General features: G+C 36.6%; 1 protein-coding gene across 1 annotated transcript in view; it reads left to right on the top strand.

Annotated features, from left to right (window-relative positions):
• The window catches only part of LOC139136108 (membrane metallo-endopeptidase-like 1), a 104,037-nt gene that overhangs the window by 61,591 nt on the left and 24,126 nt on the right, over nucleotides 1–18,320 (top strand). The window lies entirely within an intron of this gene.

The raw sequence follows: 18,320 nt of genomic DNA on the forward strand, positions 1-18,320 counted from the left end.
ATACGTATATGTCCATAACTCAGTAACCACAAGTGCTACACCCTTCATATTTGGTATGATGGGAGACCTTATGACACAACATCCTGTACCTCATTAATTATGCGCATATCTAATTCTCAGCCAGCCAATAGAGCTAGAGGTCTGATTTTTGGTATATAGGGATAACTTAGCAAGACAATTTTTTTGACATAATGTCACGTGACCTCGATAACCTTTGACCTTGAATATACGTATAATCAATAACTCAGTAACCACAAGTGCTACAGCCTTCATATTTGGTATGATGGAGACCTTATGACACCACATCCTGTACCTCATTAATTATGCGCATATGTAATTCTGAGCCAGCCAATAGAGCTAAAGGTCTGATTTTTGGTATATAGGGATAACTTAGCAATACAATTTTTTGACAAATGTCACATGACCTCGATGACCTTTGACCTTGAAAATACGTATATGTCCATAACTCAGTAACCACAAGTGCTACACCCTTCATATTTGGTATGATGGGAGACCTTATGACACCATATCCTGTACCTCATTAATATGCGCATATCTAATTCTGAGCTAGCCAATAGAGCTAGAGGTCTGATTTTTGGTATATAGGGATAACTAAGCTTTACAATTTTTTTGACAAAATGTCACGTGACCTCGATGACCTTTGCCCTTAAATATGAGTATATGTCCATAACTCAGTAACCACAAGTGCTACATCCTTCATATTTGGCCGCCATATTGGATTTTACGTAGAATATGCAATTCCCACTGACACGTACAGTAACTATGAGATGATGTTCAAAATCATACTTTTCCAAGATCGAATTTTGCACATAATATCATTAGTGCAAGATCTTTCAACCATGTTATCCGCTTGGGCCCCGCCAACGCTGCTTGCAGCTTTAATCTTCTTCTTCTTCTTCTTTTCTTCTTCTTCCGCTCTTTTTTTGTCGACCTAGAACTCAATCACCGCTTACCGCAAACTTCTGAAACTTGCAGGGCTAATAGGTACCTATGAGATCTCGTGCACCTGGGTATAGAAATTTCGAATAGTCGCGCGACCTGGCGGCCATATTGGATTGCGAAAAATTACCGACTTAATTTTAAAATCTTCTTCTCCAGAACCAACATACAGATTTAGCTGAAATTTTACTCATGTCATCCTTAGAGTGATCTCTTTCAAGTTTGCGAAAGACGTTTGGATCGGTCACGTGATTTGGCCGCCATCTTGGATTTTATGAAAATCGCAATTTAATCATTAAAAATCTTCTTCTCCAGAACAAACACACCGATTTAACTGAAATTTTACTCATCTCATCCTCAGAGTGATCTCTTTTAAGTTTGCGAAAGACATTTGGATTGGTCACATGATTTGGCCGCCATCTTGGATTTTATGCGCATATCTAATTCTGAGCCAGCCAATAGAGCTAAAGGTCTGATTTTTGGTATATAGGGATAACTTAGCAATACAATTTTTTGACAAAATGTCACGTGACCTCGATGACCTTTGACCTTGAATATACGTATATGTCCATAACTCAGTAACCACAAGTGCTACACCCTTCATATTTGGTATGATGGGAGACCTTATGACACCACATCCTGTACCTCATTAATTATGCGCATATCTAATTCTGAGCCAGCCAATAGAGCTAGAGGTCTGATTTTTGGTATATAGGCATAACTTAGCAAAACAATTTTTTTGACAAAATGTCAGGTGACCTTGATAACCTTTGACCTTGAAAATACGTATATGTCCATAACTCAGTAACCACAAGTGCTACACCCTTCATATTTGGTATGATGGGAGACCTTATGACACCACATCCTGTACTTCATTAATTATGCGCATATGTAATTCTGAGCCAGCCAATGGAGCTCAAGGTCTGATTTTTGGTATATAGGGATAACTAAGCAATACAATTTTTTTGACAAAATGTCACGTGACCTTCATGACCTTTGACCTTGAATATACGTATATGTCCATAACTCAGTAACCTCAAGTGCTACACCCTTCAAATTTGGTATGATGTGTGACCTTATGACACCACATCCTGTACCTCATTAATTATGCGCATATCTAATTCTGAGCCAGCCAATAGAGCTAGAGGTCTGAGTTTTGGTATATAGGGATAACTTAGCAATACAATTTTTTTGACAAAATGTCACATGACCTCGATGACCTTTGACCTTGAATATATGTATATGTCCATAACTCAGTAACCACAAGTGCTACACCCTTCATATTTGGTATGATGGGAGACCATATGACACCACATCCTGTTCCTCATTAATTATGCGCATATCTAATTCTGAGCAGGCCAATAGAGCTGGAGGTCTGATTTTTGGTCTATGTTGATAACTTAGCAATACAATTTGTTTGACAAAATGTCACGTGACCTCGATGACCTTTGACCTTGAATATACATATGTGTCAATAACTCAGTAACCTCAAGTGCTACACCCTTCATATTTGGTATGATGGGAGACCTTATGACACCACATCCTGTACTTCATTAATTATGCGCATATCTGATTCTGAGCTAGCCAATAGAACTAGAGGTCTGATTTTTGGTATACAGGCATAACTTGGCATTACAATTTTTTTGACAAAATGTCATGTAACCTCGATGACCTTTGACCTTGAATATACATATATGTCCATAACTCAGTAACCACAAGTGCTACATGCTTCATATTTGGTATGATGGGAGACCTAATGACACCACATCCTGTACCTCATTAAGTATGCACATATCTAATTCTGGGCAAGCCAATGGAGCTAGATGTCTGATTTTTGGTATATAGGGATAACTTAGCAATACAATTCTTAGGACAAAATGTCATGTGACCTCGATGACCTTTAACCTTAAATATAGTATGTGTTCATAAGTAACCACAAGTGCTACACCCTTCATATTTGGTAGGATCTTATCATCTTCAGTTTAATCTCTTTAAAGTTTGCAAAAAGCATTTCGATCAGTGACATGGTTTGGCCGCCATCTTGGATTTTGCGTACAACATGCAATAGCTAGTGAAACACACGGTTAATATGAGATGATGTTTCAAATCCTTCTTTTCCAAGCTTCAATTTTGCACATAATATCATCAGTGCAAAAAGTTTAAACCATGTTATCCGCTTGGGCCCCGCCAACGCTGCTTGCAGCTTTAATTAGGGGCCCAAGCCAACCGGCTGGGCCCCTATTGGTTTTATAGGAGTTCAACTTTCTTCTTCTACTTCTTCTTCTTCTTCCGCTCTTTTTTTGTCGACCTAGAACTCAACCACCGCTTACCGCAAACTTCTGAAACTTGCAGGGCTAATAGGTACCTATGAGATCTCGTGCACCTGGGTATACAAATTTCGATTGGTCACGTGACCTGGCGGCCATATTGGATTTTCCAAAAACCTAGAAATGGCTTTTCCAGAATACCCAGGGGTCTAGTCGATTTGAAATTTTTTGTATAGCAAGCATGGCCTAAGGTCTTAAGAATTTGCCAATAAAATCGCATGCGGTCACGTGACCTGGCCGCCATATTGGATTTTGCAAAAATCTTATTTAATCTTTAAAAATCTTCTTCTCCAGAACCAAAACACCGATTTGACTGAAATTTCACTTTAACATCTTAAGTGTGATCTCTTTCAAGTTTGCGAAAGGCGTTTGATCGGTCACGTGGTTTGGCCGCCATATTGGATTTTGCAAAAATCGTGATTTAATCTTCAAAAATCTTCTTCTCCAGAACAAACACACCGATTCAACTGAAATTTGACATGTAGCATCTTAAGTGTGATCTCTTTCAAGTTTGCGAAAGGCGTTTTAATCGGTCACGTGGTCTGGCCGCCATATTGGATTTTTGCAAAAATCGTGATTTAATCTTTAAAAATCTTCTTCTCCAGAACCAACAACACCGATTCGACTGAAATTTGACATGTAACATCTTAAGTGTGATCTCTTTCAAGTTTGCGAAACGCGTTTTGATCGGTCACTTGGTCTGGCCGCCATATTGGATTTTGCTAAAAATCTGATTTAATTGTTGAAAATCTTCTTCTCCAGAACCAACACACCGATTCGACTGAAATTTGACATGTAACATCTTAAGGTGTAATCTCTTTCAAGTTTGCGAAAGGCTTTTGATCGGTCACATGGTTTGGCCGCCATATTGGATTTTGCGAAAATCATGATTTAATCTTTAAAAATCTTCTACTCCAGAACCAATACACAGATTCGATTGAAATTTGACATGTAACATCTTTAGTGTGATCTCTTTCAAGTTTGCGAAAGGCCTTTGATCGGTCACGTGGTTTGGCCGCCATATTGGATTTTTCGAAAATCGTGATTTAATCTTTAAAATCTTCTTCTCCCGAACAAACATCGAATTGACTGAAATTTTGCATATACCATCTTTAAAGTGATGTGTTTTAAGTTTGTGAAATAGGTTTTGATCGGTCTCGTGGTTTGGCCGCCATATTGGATTTTCCGTAAAATATTAAATTCCAAGTGAAACGTACAGTAACTATTAGATGATGTTCAAAATCCTACTTTTTCAAGCTCGAATTTTGCACATAATATCATTAGTGCAAGATTTTTCAACCATGTTCACCGCTTGGGCCCCGCCAACGCTGCTTGCAGCTTTAATTAGGGGCCCAAGCCTACCGGCTGGGCCCCTATTGGTTTTATAGGAGTTCAATATTCTTCTTCTTCTTCTTCTTCTTCTTCTTCTTCCGCTCTTTTTTTGTCGACCTAGAACTCAATCACCACTTACCGCAAACTTCTGAAACTTGCAGGGCTAATAGGTACCTATGAGATCTCGTGCACCTGGGTATAGAAATTTCGAATAGTCGCGCGACCTGGCGGCCATATTGGATTTGCGAAAAATACCGACTTAATTTTAAAAATCTTCTTCTCCAGAACCAACATACAGATTTAGCTGAAATTTTACTCATGTCATCCTTAGAGTGATCTCTTTCAAGTTTGCGAAAGACGTTTGGATCGGTCACGTGATTTGGCCGCCATCTTGGATTTTATGAAAATCGCAATTTAATCATTAAAAATCTTCTTCTCCAGAACAAACACACCGATTTAACTGAAATTTTACTCATCTCATCCTCAGAGTGATCTCTTTTAAGTTTGCGAAAGACATTTGGATTGGTCACATGATTTGGCCGCCATCTTGGATTTTATGCGCATATCTAATTCTGAGCCAGCCAATAGAGCTAAAGGTCTGATTTTTGGTATATAGGGATAACTTAGCAATACAATTTTTTTGACAAAATGTCACGTGACCTCGATGACCTTTGACCTTGAATATACGTATATGTCCATAACTCAGTAACCACAAGTGCTACACCCTTCATATTTGGTATGATGGGAGACCTTATGACACCACATCCTGTACCTCATTAATTATGCGCATATCTAATTCTGAGCCAGCCAATAGAGCGAGAGGTCTGATTTTTGGTATATAGGCATAACTTAGCATTACAATTTTTTTGACAAAATGTCACGTGACCTCGATAACCTTTGACCTTGAAAATACGTATATGTCCATAACTCAGTAACCACAAGTGCTACACCCTTCATATTTGGTATGATGGGAGACCTTATGACACCACATCCTGTACCTCATTAATTATGCGCATATCTAATTCTGAGCCAGCCAATAGAGCGAGAGGTCGATTTTTGGTATATAGGCATAACTTAGCATTACAATTTTTTGACAAAATGTCACGTGACCTCGATAACCTTTGACCTTGAAAATACGTATATGTCCATAACTCAGTAACCACAAGTGCTACACCCTTCATATTTGGTATGATGGGAGACCTTATGACACCATATCCTGTACCTCATTAATTATGCGCATATGTAATTCTGAGCCAGCCAATAGAGCTAAAGGTCTGATTTTTGGTATATAGGGATAACTTAGCAATACAATTTTTTGACAAAATGTCACATGACCTCGATGACCTTTGACCTTGAAAATACGTATATGTCCATAACTCAGTAACCACAAGTGCTACACCCTTCATATTTGGTATGATGGGAGACCTTATGACACCACATCCTGTACCTCATTAATTATGCGCATATCTAATTCTGAGCCAGCCAATAGAGCTAAAGGTCTGATTTTTGGTATATAGGGATAACTTAGCAATACAATTTTTTGACAAAATGTCACATGACCTCGATGACCTTTGACCTTGAAATACGTATATGTCCATAACTCAGTAACCACAAGTGCTACACCCTTCATATTTGGTATGATGGGAGACCTTATGACACCACATCCTGTACCTCATTAATTATGCGCATATCTAATTCTGAGCCAGCCAATAGAGCTAGAGGTCTGATTTTTGGTATATAGGGATAACTTAGCAAGACAATTTTTTTTGACATAATGTCACATGACCTCGATAACCTTTGACCTTGAATATACGTATAAATCAATAACTCAGTAACCACAAGTGCTACAGCCTTCATATTTGGTATGATGGGAGACCTTATGACACCACATCCTGTACCTCATTAATTATGTGCATATCTAATTTTGAGCCAGCCAATAGAGCTAGAGGTCTGATTTTTGGTATATAGGCATGACTTAGCATTACAATTTTTTGACAAAATGTCACATGACCTCGATGATCTTTGACCTTGAAAATACTTATATGTCCATAACTCAGTAACCACAAGTGCTACACCCTTCATATTTGGTATGATGGGAGACCTTATGACACCACATCCTGTACCTCATTAATTATGCGCATATGTAATTCTGAGCCAGCCAATAGAGCTAAAGGTCTGATTTTTGGTATATAGGGATAACTTAGCAATACAATTTTTTTGACAAAATGTCACATGACCTCGATGACCTTTGACCTTGAAAATACGTATATGTCCATAACTCAGTAACCACAAGTGCTACACCCTTCATATTTGGTATGATGGGAGACCTTATGACACCACATCCTGTACCTCATTAATTATGCGCATATCAATTCTGAGCTAGCCAATAGAGCTAGAGGTCTGATTTTGGTATATAGGGATAACTAAGCTTTACAATTTTTTCGACAAAATGTCACGTGACCTCGATGACCTTTGCCCTTAAATATGAGTATATGTCCATAACTCAGTAACCACAAGTGCTACATCCTTCATATTTCGCCGCCATATTGGATTTTACGTAGAATATGCAATTCCCACTGACACGTACAGTAACTATGAGATGATGCTCAAAATCATACTTTTCCAAGATCGAATTTTGCACATAATATCATTAGTGCAAGATCTTTCAACCATGTTATCCGCTTGGGCCCGCCAACGCTGCTTGCAGCTATAATTGTACTTCTTCTTCTTCTTCCGCTCTTTTTTTGTCGACCTAGAACTCAAACACCGCTTACCGCAAACTTCTAAAACTTGCAGGGCTAATAGGTACCTATGAGATCTCGTGCACCTGGGTATAGAAATTTTAAATAGTCGCGCGACCTGGCGGCCATCTTGAATTTTCGAAAAATACCGATTTAATTTTAAAAATCTTCTTCTCCAGAACCAACATACCGATTTAGCTGAAATTTTACTCATGTCATCCTTAGAGTGATCTCTTTCAAGTTTGCGAAAGACGTTTGGATCGGTCACGTGATTTGGCCGCCATCTTGGATTTTACGAAAATCGCAATTTAATCATTAAAAATCTTCTTCTCCAGAACCAAAACACCGATTTAACTGAAATTTTACTCATGTCATCCTTAGAGTGATCTCTTTCAAGTTTGCGAGAGACGTTTGGATCGGTCACGTGATTTGGCCGCCATCTTGGATTTTATGAAAATCGCAATTTAATCATTAAAAATCTTCTTTTCCAGAACCAAAACACCGATTTAACTGAAATTTTCCTCATGTCGTCCTTAGAGTGATCTCTTTCAAGTTTGCGAAAGACGTTTGGATCGGTCACATGATTTGGCCGCCATCTTGGATTTTCGTAAATCGCAATTTAATCATTAAAAATCTTCTTCTCCAGAACAAACACACCGATTTCACTGAAATTTTACTCATGTCATCCTTAGAGTGATCTCTTTTAAGTTTGCGAAAGACATTTGGATTGGTCACATGATTTGGCCGCCATCTTGGATTTTACAAAAATCGCAATTTAATCATTAAAAATCTTCTTCTCCAGAACTAACACAAAAATCTTTTCGCAAACTTTATAGGCCATACTACTAGATGCTATATAATAAATTTCAAGGAAATTAACCAGGCAGTTTTTGAGAAGAAAATTTTTAAAGTATTATTTTTCTGATTTTTCAATGACCTTTGACCTCCCCTATACCTCTGCAGCTAAGCTATACAAATGGCTTATTCTGGCCTATGTAAGAGTCATATCTAATTCTGGGCAATCTAATAGAGCAAGAGGTCAGATTTTTGGTATATAGGGTAACTACGAAAAACAATTTTTTTAACAAAATGTCACATGACTTCGATGACCTTTGACCTCAAATATACATATACGTCCATAACTTAGGAACCACAAGTGCTACATCCTTCATATTTGGTACGATGGGAGACCTTATGACACCACATCCTGTACCTCATTAATTATGCGCATATCTAATTCTGGGCAAGCCAATAGAGCTAGAGGTCTGATTTTGGTATATAGGCATAACTTAGCATTACAATTTTTTTGACAAAATATCACATGACCTCGATGACCTTTGACCTTAAATATACATATATGTCCAAACTCAGTAACCACAAGTGCTACACCTTCATATTTGGTATGATGGGAGACCTTATGACACCACATCCTGTACCTCATTAATTATGCGCATATCTAATTCTGAGCCAGCCAATAGAGCTAGAGGTCTGACTTTTGATATATAGGGATAACTTAGCAATACAATTTTTTGACAAATATCATGTGACCTCGATGACCTTTGACCTTGAATATACGTATATGTCCATAACTCAGTAACCACAAGTGCTACACCCTTCATATTTGGTATGATGGGAGACCTTATGACACCACATCCTGTACCTCATTAATTATGCGCATATCTAATTCTGAGCCAGCCAATAGAGCTAAAGGTCTGATTTTTGGTATATAGGGATAACTTAGCAATACAATTTTTTTGACAAAATGTCACGTGACCTCGATGACCTTTGACCTTGAATATACGTATATGTCAATAACTCAGTAACCACAAGTGCTACACCCTTCATATGTGGTATGATGGGAGACCTTATGACACCACATCCTGTACCTCATTAATTATGTGCATATCTAATTCTGAGCCAGCCAATAGAGCTAGAGGTCTGATTTTTGGTATATAGGGATAACTTAGCAATACAATTTTTTTGACAAAATATCACGTTACCTTGATGACCTTTGACCTTGAATATACGTATATGTCAATAACTCAGTAACCACAAGTGCTACAGCCTTCATATTTGGTATGATGGGAGACCTTATGACATCACATCCTGTACCTCATTAATTATGTGCATATCTAATTCTGAGCCAGCCAATAGAGCTAGAGGTCTGATTTGTGGTATATAGGGATAACTAAGCTTTACAATTTTTTTGACAAAATGTCACATGACCTCGATGACTTTTGCCCTTAAATATGAGTATATGTCCATAACTCAGTAACCACAAGTGCTTCATCCTTCATATTTCACCGCCATATTGGATTTTACGTAAAACATGCAATTCCCACTGACACGTACAGTAACTATGAGATGATGTTCAAAATCATACTTTTCCAAGATCGAATTTTGCACATAATATCATTAGTGCAAGATCTTTCGACCATGTTATCCGCTTGGGCCCCGCCAACGCTGCTTGCAGCTTTAATCTTCTTCTTCTTCTTTTCGTTCTTCCGCTCTTTTTTCGGCGACCTAGAACTCAAACACCGCTTACCGCAAACTTCTAAAACTTGCAGGGCTAATAGGTATCTATGAGATCTCGTGCACCTGGGTATACAAATTTCGATTGGTCACGTGACCTGGCGGCCATATTGGATTTTCGAAAAATACCGATTTAATTTTAAAAATCTTCTTCTCCAGAACCAACATACAGATTTAGCTGAAATTTTACTCATGTCATCCTTAGAGTGATCTCTTTCAAGTTTGCGAAAGACGTTTGGATCGGTCACGTGATTTGGCCGCCATCTTGGATTTTACGAAAATCGCAATTTAATCATTAAAAATCTTCTTCTCCAGAACAAACACACCGATTTAACTGAAATTTTACTCATGTCATCCTTAGAGTGATCTCTTTCAAGTTTGCGAAAGACGTTTGGATCGGTCACGTGATTTGGCCGCCATCTTGGATTTTACGAAAATCGCAATTTAATCATTAAAAATCTTCTTCTCCAGAACAAACACACCAATTAAACTGAAATTTTACTCATGTCATCCTTAGAGTGATCTCTTTCAAGTTTGCGAAAGACGTTTGGATCGGTCACGTGATTTGGCCGCCATCTTGGATTTTACGAAAATCGAATTTAATCATTAAAAATCTTCTTCTCCAGAACAAACACACCGATTTAACTGAAATTTTACTCATGTCATCCTTAGAGTGATCTCTTTCAAGTTTGCGAAAGACGTTTGGATCGGTCACGTGATTTGGCCGCCATCTTGGATTTTACGAAAATCGCAATTTAATCATTAAAAATCTTCTTCTCCAGAACAAACACACCGATTTAACTGAAATTTTACTCATGTCATCCTTACAGTGATCTGTTTCAAGTTTGCGAAAGACATTTGGATTGGTCACATGATTTGGCCGCCATCTTGGATTTTACGAAAATCGCAATTTAATCATTAAAAATCTTCTTCTCCAGAACAAACACACCGATTTAATTGAAATTTTACTCATGTCATCCTTAGAGTGATCTCTTTTAAGTTTGCGAAAGACATTTGGATGGGTCACATGATTTGGCAGCCACATTGGATTTTCGAAAAATCGCAATTTAATCATTCAAAAACTTCTTCTCCAGAACTAACACCAAAATCTTTTCGCAAACTTTATAGGCCATACTACTAGATGTTATATAATAAATTTCAAGGAAATTAACCAGGCAGTTTTTGAGAAGAAAATTTTTAAAGTATTATTTTTCTGATTTTTCAATGACCTTTGACCTCCCCTATACCTCTGCTGCTAAGCTATACAACTGGCATATTCTGGCCTATGTAAGAGTCATATCTAATTCTGGGCAATCTAATAGAGCAAGAGGTCAGATTTTTGGTATATAGGGATAACTACGAAAAACAATTTTTTTAAACAAAATGTCACATGACTTTGATGACCTTTGACCTCAAATATACATATACGTCCATAACTTAGGAACCACAAGTGCTACATCCTTCATATTTGGTAGGATGGGAGACCTTATGGTGCCATATCCGATACCTCATTAAATATGCACATATCTAATTCTGGGCAAGCCAATAGAGCTAAAGGTCTGATTTTTGGTATATAGGCATAACTTAGCAATACAATTTTTTTGACAAAATGTCATGTGACCTCGATGACCTTTGACCTTAAATATGAGTATATGTCCATAACTCAGTAACCACAAGTGCTACAGCTTTCATATTTGGTATGATGGGAGACCTTATGACACCACATCCTTTACCTCATTAAATATGCACATATCTAATTTTTGGCAAGCCAATAGAGCTAGAGGTATGATTTTTGGTATCTAGGCATAACTTAGCAATACAATTTTTTTGACAAAATATCACGTGACCTCGATGACCTTTGACCTTGAATATACGTATATGTCCATAACTCAGTAACCACAAGTGCTACACCCTTCCTATTTGGTATTTTGGGAGACCTTATGACACCACGTCCTGTTCCTCATTAATTATGCGCATATCTAATTCTTAGCCAGCCAATAGAGCTAGAGGTCTGATTTTTGGTATATAGGGAAAACTTAGCATTACAATTTTTTGACAAAATGTCATGTGACCTCGATGACCTTTGACCTTAAATATGAGTATATGTCCATAACTCAGTAACCACAAGTGCTACAGCCTTCATATTTGGTATGATGGGAGACCTTATGACACCACATCCTGTACCTCATTAATTATGCGCATATCTAATTCTGAGCCAGCCAATAGAGCTGGAGGTCTGATTTTTGGTATATAGGGATAGCTTAGCAATACAATTTTTTGACAAAATGTCATGTGACCTCGATGACCTTTGACCTTGAATATACGTATATGTCCATAACTCAGTAACCACAAGTGCCCCACCCTTCATATTTGGTATAATGGGAGACCTTACAGTGATCTCTTCCAAGTTTGCAAAAGATATTTGGATTGGTCATGTAATTTCAAAAAATTTTCTTCTCCAGAACCAACACATCGATTGAGCTGTATTGTACTCCTGTCATCCTTAGAGTGATCTCTTTAAAGTTTGCAGAAGACACTTGGATAGATCATGTGGTTTGGCCGCCATTTTGGATTTTGGGAAAATACCCAATCCTGGTTTTATGCTATACAAAACCTCTCACAGCCAAAGTTTAATTTAAAATTTTTGAACGATCCTTAAATTTATATTTCTCAACTGTTCACTTATACACATTTGCAAACTGCTACCATATGCAACCTTGAAAATACGTCTCTCACCATCATGCACAAATCTGATTTTTTAGAATACTGTAAATACCACACGTTTACTTCCATAACGCAATCCATATTATAAAGTCTATGAATTCATATATCAAGTTCAGTGTATGAGATAATAGAACAGGGACTGTTTCGGACGATCCTTGATGAGAGAAAGTCACTGCTTGTAAAGTATGCATTAAGTACATAGCAGGAGAAAAGATTGGATGTCAACTGATTGAGCCTTGACTAACGATGAGATTTTCACTTCATATATTAAACTTGGCGGACAGCCATATTATTAAGACTTGCAAGAATACTAACAGCACAAACTTTATTACATAAATGAGTAAAAGTTCTTTAATACCAACAGAAGTATTAAAATATACCATTTTATTAACAATTAATTCTACTTGAAGATTCATATTACCGTACTAATAAAAAGTACAAAACAGATGACATAAACTCTTCCTCACAGTAGACAATCATTGAGTAGCTAATAATAAACAAGACTGCAGAAAGTCATATTGCACTGTTCCAATGGCTGTAACAATTCTGACCATGAATGTTATCTCTTAAGTCAGTTCCTGTATAAGCAATGAACTACACCAAGCAACAGTATACAACAAAATTTTGAACAGTTCATGACATAAATGCACGAGAGATGTGAGTGCATATCTGATGTGATGTGGTCAAAACCCTTTGGTATACCGTTGCTGGATGTGATTTATTACTAATATACTATAACAGTATATTGAAACTCTGGCATGGAATGTCAAAAATGATTTCTACTTTTGTTGAAAGCCTGCAAATGTGCCAACTGTGTTATATCATGAATATACCAGTTCTTTCTATGTGTTGACTAATAAGATGGCTGCATTTGTGCCATCAATATACTTGTATGGTATAACTTGATATATAATATCGCCATGGTATTCAGCCTTTGGAAACTGTACAAAAGCACACACTTAGTATCAAGTCACACAGCCTGTTTGAACTCATCAAAACATTATGTGGCATCATCTTCCTGTAGCTTTAGCCATGCTCTAGATAGTCTTGCTTTCCAGACTTTGTTTGCTGCATTGATGCAATTAAACAATAAACAGAAAGTGCACCATTGGCAGAACCGGGGTGGCTGTCAAGTTGAAAAGCAAAGCAACTGATGGTGTGGAGACAACCAATTCATCTCACTGTGATAATGTGAACTGGGCAGGCATAGCACAATATTCAAATACTATACATCACTGTGCCCAGGTTGAATATTCATTTATAACTAAAGCCAAAAGAAATGTACATGTCAGGTTGACTCCAGCAGCATAAGTCATGCGACATTGTGATTTCATATCAGTTACAGCCTACATGTACTTGTTAAGACTACCATCAAAGTTGAAGCCTTCCTTGAAGATATACATAGACCATAAAGCATGGTTATATATCATAACTTGACAAAAAACTGCGAAACATATAATAAACATCAACTCTCAACAGAAAATTGACTTTGTTTTGAACTGTCGTGATCCTTTGAAGTACATGTTCACAAAATACATGTGACTCTGCCATAGCACATTTACAAAACTTACATCATCAGTTCTGTTGCTGAAGTTTTAAAATTCCTGGAACCTTGGATGGTTTCAGACTTTCACAACAAACACTACAGAACATAAAGAGTCATTGATAATCCAATATCATGTGACAAAACTGTTACAATGCTCTACAAAAATGACGTCTTTCAAAGGCAACACACAATCACATAACTGACACCAGGCTAAGATGTGCACCACTTGAAAGACGCACTATAAACCAGCTGTGTTTAAAGAAGCAATACCCAAGTGACCATAGAATGTACTTAATTGATGAACATTCTGCAAATTATTTCATGATAGGGTGTAGTATGTCACAGTTTCCTGATCTCCTTATATTGAAGCAGTGACTGACACTTATAAACATCAAGTGGCAGTTTCCATCTCATGTTCTGTTTCACTGTCATATAGCATCGACCTTCTACTGTAGTCTCACTGGATGTGATGTTGTAATTCTTCTTTATATGTATCGTACCAGAACTTTCCACAACCGGCCAACAAGTTTTTCCTCACAATTAAAAGGCAATTACTTCAATGTGCTTGTCTCTCAGACACTTTAACAACAGTTTTCTCAGCAACAATCTATTGCTTTATTCAATCTTGCTGTACAGCTCCATTTATTAGTTGAACTAGCTATGGTGCTTGTCCAGTGTGAGCAATCTTCCAGTGTGTGAATAACTTGAGGGAATCCCTGGAAGTCTTCATATATGATTGATACATCACTTATTTTGTTACAGTAACTTGTTTCAGTTGTGATGAGTTTCTTGACACTGTGAGGTTTTTCTAGTTCTCTGTTGTTGTTGCAAGCACCTTGTCATGAATATGGAAAATGGTTTTGTTAATTGTCTCAATTGTCTCTCTATTACATTGGTGGGTATAAGTATCCTAAGATATGATATTGGTAGTCTCCACACCTCGCTGCTTTGCAACTCGCTCTTGTCAAAATGAATCTTGATGCTAAAGTCACACTCCAAACTGCTTGTAGATATTATGTCAAAGCAATGCTGCCAAAGTCTGCAAGGCAAGACTATGCTCTAGCCAGTTGCAACATGTACAAATATTAACACTGGTACACATTTTTCTCATTAAAGGAAGTTTAACATTTGTAATCACATTGATAGCATGCTTTGACAGCTATGACAATCATTATGTAAGATGCTCATGCTTCTCAAATAGCTTCTTTGAAAAATACAACAACTTGTCTCAGCATGTTCATGAGTTTTGCTTCATCTTTTTACACAGGTTTGGCAGACATATATCAGCTACCACTTGCAATGTGGGCTTGTAAACATACCCTATTAAGTTTCTCTGCAAACTACAGGATATAGTCTTTAAAATTAAATAATAAACATAAATAAATAAATAACTAAGTAATTCTACAATCAACAATGCAAAAGAATATTGTAAACTTAGAACTTTCATAAAGTATGTACAGGTATCGTTAAGTAATACAGGGCTTTCAGGTCAAATACATAAAAATCACATAACAAATGTAATATATTGGCATTCACATATTAGAATTCTCAAGTCAGCCATAGCCATATCTGAAAATGTAATTTTATTATCAAGTGCTTAACCTATAGAAAAGAAGGTGGTCAGTTTCAATCAACTGGGGATGACAAGACTTTCCATATAATATTTCTGCAATTATCCACCACATTTTATTACCAAGTAAGCTGTAACCTCCCTCAGCCTAACAATTTGTTTATCTTTTTCTCTGATAATTTTTTTGAAGATTCCAGTCTGATGCAAACTGACCATCCCATACATTACATACTTTATGAATGTCCTATAAAAAAAAAGTAAAAAAAAAATTCAGTAAATAAATAAAAAAATGGGAGGCCGTCTCACTTCCCCCTCCTAAAGCTCCCGCTGCAGAGAGCTTGCTGATTTAGACGGGCAAAACTTAAATGATTTGAATCCTAATAGCTTCATGACAACTGAAATATCTTGGTATAACTTCAACCTTCACACTGTCAATGTCTTTGACATAAACATGGTCAATCAATGTGCCAAGTTCTGTTGTTTCTTGATACACATATTGCTTGAAACCATACTCTTCCATAAAAGTGACTGTTGACTTTGAATCAAATATATTTTCATTAAAATCACCCATTATTATTGTACCTCCTTTATATTTCTCCATTCTTTTATAAAGACGACTAAAAATTTTCTGAATGTATGTGCAATATATGATGCTGGTCTGTATACAATGGCCACTTTCACATTTTCATCTTTCAAACAAAATGTTATACATTCTAAATTACAGATACTTGGATGCAAAATTTCACAACAACTTGATGTTTTCCAATACACTCCAACACCACCATGGCACTGACACTGCAAACTGGCAGTATTCTTGTTGTAATGGTTATAAGATTTACTTCTTGTTGATGATTAAATGTAAACTCATCTAATCCAACATCAAATTCCTGCTGATCCTGACACAACCATGTTTCTGTCAAACAAATACAGTCAGACTCCATAAACAGACTATCATTACGAATATCTTCACATGACTACACAGCCCTTGTATGTTATGCAGTATCAAGGAGAAAGAAAAACCTTCTTCAGATGTTAAACATGACTCACTGAGAGTCAAAGTCAGAGTCACACAAGTTCAACAGACATCATTTCCAGTATTTCGTGTACAAGAACTCATACATTAGCTACCACTTGCAATGTGGACTTGTAAACACACCTTATTAAATTTCTTTGCTTACTATAGGATATAGCTCTTAAAATTAAATAATAAATATAAATAAATAACTAAATAACTCTACAGCCAACAATGCAAAAGAATATTGCAAACTTGGAACATTCATAAAGTATGTACATGTATTGTTAAGTAATACAGGGCTCTAAATTACTGGCTATACAGGCCACCACTTTTCCAGTTTGGGCCAGCTATTTCAAACATCAGTAGTCTTTTCCGTTTTGAATCATCTATTTCAAGAAGCAGTCGTTCAATTTGGAGCAGTAGAATGTCTACCTTTTTGACGGCACACATACTACAGACAAAATCTGTTTTCATTGTATGCAGGTCATTGTGAAAAGATCAATGGCTTGTGGACTCGGACACTCCCATGTCTCACTCATTAAGAGTAATACAGTCAAACTAATTTTTCAGATATCAATGCAGTAGGTGATCTATAGAAGTTCATCCAGAATGTACAGTGGCTGCATTGCAACAAAACTATTGTGAATATACAACAGTTTTGCATCATCAATTATTAGTGACTAATCTTTGTCAACATTGATTGTAATAAAATAAACATTAGAGTACTATACTGCAGCAACCACAATACTTTCTCACTATAGATCACCTAAATAAATTTGTTAGCGTTAAACCAGTTGAAACTGAATTTCCTTGCATTAAAATGATTATTGGACCAGTTTCATGTCATATTCAAACAAAATCTCCTTTGTAGTCCAGTTACATCTAGTCTTATGGGAACATCAGCCAGGTCAAGAAGTTTCTGTATTTCATTAGAGTATCTATAGCAACTAATGGCAACATCTAAATGAAAGCATTTCTTTTAGGTCAAATATATAAAAATCACATAACAAATACAATATTTGCATGCACTTATTTCAATTCTTAAGTCAGTCATAGCCATATCTCTTAACTTCATTTTTCATCATAGTCCTTAACTTATATATGTAGGAAGGAGGTCAGTTTCCATCTACGGGGATGAAAATACTTTCTATAAAATATTTCTTAAATTATCCTCCACATTGTATTACCAAATAAGCTGTAACCTCCCTAACCCTAACAATTTTTTTTCTGTTTTTGAAGATTCCCCTGTCTGATGCAAAGTGACCACCCCATACATTACATACTTATGAATGTCCTGTAAATAAAAAATAAATAAAATAAATAAATAAACAAATATATAAATGAAATAAATAAATAAAATAAATAAAAAAATAAATAAAAAAATTGGGAGGCGTCTAGCACCAAACTCCCAAAGCTCCCGCTGCAGAGAGCTTGCTCATTGGGACGGCAACAATTCAACAAATTTGAATCCTAATAGCTTCATGAAAGCTGAAATATCTAGGTATAACTTCAACTTTTACACTGTCAATACCTTCACATAAACGTGGTCAATCAATGTGCCCTGTTCTGTGGT

Source organism: Ptychodera flava, chromosome 7, assembly GCF_041260155.1.
Source record: "Ptychodera flava strain L36383 chromosome 7, AS_Pfla_20210202, whole genome shotgun sequence".
NCBI lineage: Eukaryota > Metazoa > Hemichordata > Enteropneusta > Ptychoderidae > Ptychodera > Ptychodera flava.